Source organism: Arachis ipaensis, chromosome B06, assembly GCF_000816755.2.
Source record: "Arachis ipaensis cultivar K30076 chromosome B06, Araip1.1, whole genome shotgun sequence".
Taxonomy (NCBI): Eukaryota; Viridiplantae; Streptophyta; class Magnoliopsida; order Fabales; family Fabaceae; genus Arachis; species Arachis ipaensis.
Window position 1 is genome coordinate 129,403,934 of NC_029790.2, and position 3,831 is coordinate 129,407,764.

At 31.8% G+C, this 3,831-nt stretch overlaps 1 long non-coding RNA gene across 1 annotated transcript; it reads right to left on the minus strand.

Moving 5' to 3' along the window:
- LOC110263597 lies at window positions 2,198–3,221 on the minus strand. Its single transcript, XR_002349434.1, has 2 exons — window positions 2,421–3,221; window positions 2,198–2,312 (listed from the first exon to the last, which is right to left on the minus strand). It is a non-coding gene; the product is annotated as an uncharacterized LOC110263597 (long non-coding RNA).

Below are 3,831 nucleotides of genomic sequence, written 5' to 3' on the forward strand. Positions count from 1 at the left end.
GTTGATGATGATAGAATTTTTGTATGTTAGGGTTTAATTTTTTTGCATGTGTGTGGCTGTGATCAACCAAATCGTTCAATTCTTTATCCGTTTGAGCAGTCTTTGATTCTTCATATTCTATTTTAAAATAACAATTATACTCCTTCATATCCCATTTTAATTTAATTGTTGATTGGATAATTTCTTGTAAAACAAAATATTTTCTGTGCTGAACATTATATGCATCAATGACCACCATGAATGTTTAAGTGATAATCATGAACTGAGGATTTTATATTTTGGCCAGTCATTGCAGTGTATTTAACTTTTGATTATTGTTTCGTTAACAGAGTTTATGCTAATTTTTTTCATTATGTTCGTCTTGTTCTTGATATTCCTTTCTCTTCCCTTATCCTGGCATAGTTTTCTACTTATCCTTATCACATTAAAAAAGGAGCTTGTTTCCATATTTTCATCTAATGTAGCAGAACACATAAATTGCTAATATAAGACAATTCTTAAACTCAGTTGAACACATTCAATATCTGTATATGTACTATTCAAACAATTTCACAAGCATCAAACAATTATACAAATAATTGATTTCATATGTAACATGCTCTCCCAAACAGAGCAGCCTACTTGAGAATATTAAGAAAAATATATGTGAGACTTGAAATTTTCTTACAATGATACTGACTGTAGCACTTATATATACAAAAGCATAAAAGATTATAGTCAGAAATCTCGTTAAACGAGACTAATAATTTTTCAGGAATGCTTAGTTTCCATACAGCAAATACTAGGTCTGCCTAGTTTTTATGTAGTCAACATTTATGTACAGCAAGCCTATTGAGCTTGAAGCATGAACAATTCAAAAAATTACCTTATATTCTACTAAAACTTTGCTTTTATTCAGAAAAAATGGCAGACAAGTACATGAAAACCCTTTCTGAAAAATGATGGTTTGAGATTTTAAATATTTTTAAAAAATCATACATGGATTTTAATCCAAAAAGTAATTTTAGGTCCAAAAAGCCACATCAAAATAAACTCTTAAACAAGCGAGAAGCTTACTCCAACTCAAGCAGAAAAAGCTCATTATGAGTGAAGCAATTTTTTATACGAAGTTGCAACTGTCAGTATACTAATTAGTTAAATTCCAACCATCATGACATATTATGGTATCAAATAGGGGCAAAAATTTAAAATTAGTGTTGTTGTCAATTTTGTACTTGCTTTATTCTTTCATGTTTCATGAGTAAGGATTGTATGAGATAAATTGAAATTAGTGTTGTTGTCAATTTATTGTATTGGTCACTATTTCTGTTCACAATTTTACTAGGTCCCTCCATCAGACCCAACTCCACCTCCACAATAGGTGACAAGGTCTTACAAGTTGCAATCTAAGAGGAAAACAACTTTCAATGTGGACCCAATGCAAGGAGCAAGTTTTGGGACAGCTGCACGCTTGGCAGAGTTTATGACATTCGTCCCCACCCCAGGCTTCAAACCACCAACAACAAAATAGAAAACGCTTTGCAATGTTGACTGGAAGTTGTGTAGAACATATTTTGTAGAGAGCATTTGATCCAATTATGCTCTTTTGATATTTTGTTACTATGTTATGTAGAGTAATCTGTTTTGGTTTAGGATATTTGAAACTATGTTATCTAGAGTATCTAAGGTATGATACAGATACTGCTATTGCTAATGCTGTGATATTGACAATGATTAATGACTATGAATTATTTAATGAATTACTTATTTCTGGGTCTTCTGTCAAGTGCAAGAACCACACAAGGTTCTATTAGATTTTCTTTTGTCATAACATCTCATCTATTTATATCTTTTTCACAAATGAACTATACACTTAAATTTATTCACTAATGGAAGTGCATACACATATATAGTTATTAGAGCCAGCTCCTGTCTTGTCTTCATATACAGACTCATAGCAGCTTCATATATAATCTTAGTTTTAAAGAATTTTTACAGGATATATCATTAGCAAAGAGAACATAAAATTCTATTTCTATTTTCTCATTAAATACATAACAATGCTTCATTCACATAACTGATATACAGTTACATATATTTCATCCCACCTAATTCACAAGCTACAATCACAATTTCAAAAATAATAACAAACACATACAACATAATATTCCATATTTTTAATACTCTAATTTCAGCTTCAACTGCACTAATTTCCACCCCAGTGATATTTTTCAATGGTCTTCACTAACTGAACTTTCATTTCTGCCAACTATGGCTTCTTCTTCTTCAACATCTGCCCATTTAAAAAAGCCACATCATCTCTTATCGGTAGTCTACAACACAAAAAATCCAAAAAAAAATTGAGAGGAAGAACAGCTACAAAATCAACAAGCATTTGAGAAATAACACACAATCAACTTGCAATAATTCAACCAACTCACATTATAGTTAGAGCATCCATAGAATGGTCTTTCTGGATTGGAATCCGTCCCAGACCACCGAAGAATAGGACGCAACCCACAACCGCACCAATGCGGAACCTTCCCACCTCTGTCACCGTGTGTGTTCTTCACCCAGCCACCATGCGAACGAGCTCTACCAGAGCTACCTGAGCTTTGGTTGCTGCTTCGCAACATTCTTCTCACCTCTTGGAGACACTCTTCGATTTCGGGAAATTAGAACTTCTAGGTTTTATTTGAAATTTTTAGGAATTAAATTGAAGCCTTCAAATATTTTGCCACGTCATCTAACTACTAGGATGCCAGGTGTCTACCAAATTTGCCAGGTCAGCTCTCCGGTGACGGAAAACGCCGGAAGGGCCAAATTGAGACTCGAGGCAAAATTTTAGGATACAATTAGAGTCAACTGAAACCTTGAGGGCTAAATTTAATCGCGGGTCAAATTTCAGAGGCCAATTTGAGTATTAACTCGATGAAATTTAGTTCAAATTTTGACCGGACGATTCATGATTAACAAATTACAGTAGTTTCCCAATTCAAGCGAATGGAGCGGTGTACGGTAGACCTTCCTTATTTATGTGTGCGAAACTGCGAATTATTTATTTTCTTAAAAGAATTGGTTTTGAGGAGGTTACTTTTACCGCTGCAAAATTATAGGGTATTAATAACTGGCAGCTCTATGTAATTAAAGTATTCGATAATGTTATATTCACACTAAAATTTATTTTTAAAATCAACCATCGATATATTTATATATTAAAATATAAATATATATTAAAATAAATTAAATTACACATATATTTATATTTAAATATATTAATAACTAATATAAATATATTAATAACTAATTGTAAAATATTAGCTGCATTGCATCGCCTAATAAGAAGGTATTAAATCTTTAGTTGTAACAAGCTTTGCATTAAATCATAGTCGTCAAGTGAGTAGTAAATACCTTGGAAAGAAATATTAAAGACCAAATTAGGAATATTTAAATACATTTTAATCTTAATTATCCAGTTGTAACTTTGAGGAGCTCGCTTTGAAATTGCTATTAAGAGTCAAAATTAGAGACGCGTGTATCTTCAGTAAAACCTCTAAATTATTAAATGACTATTTATTAACTTCCAATCCAAGATATCTGTGTATCAATTATAAAGTCTTAACTAGAACTACTGCTCTCAAGTCTCGTGCGCCATATCCCCTCTACACATAGATTTTAGATTTGATATCATCACAAGACAAAACTCTCACAATTTAAATTTTAAAACCATAAATTCAGAATATTCTATTACATGGAGCATAGGCATACAAAAACAGAATTGAGTTGTCGAGCGAAAAATATATAAATCACTAATAACAAAATATTTACAAGCTAACACAAAACATTTGGAAA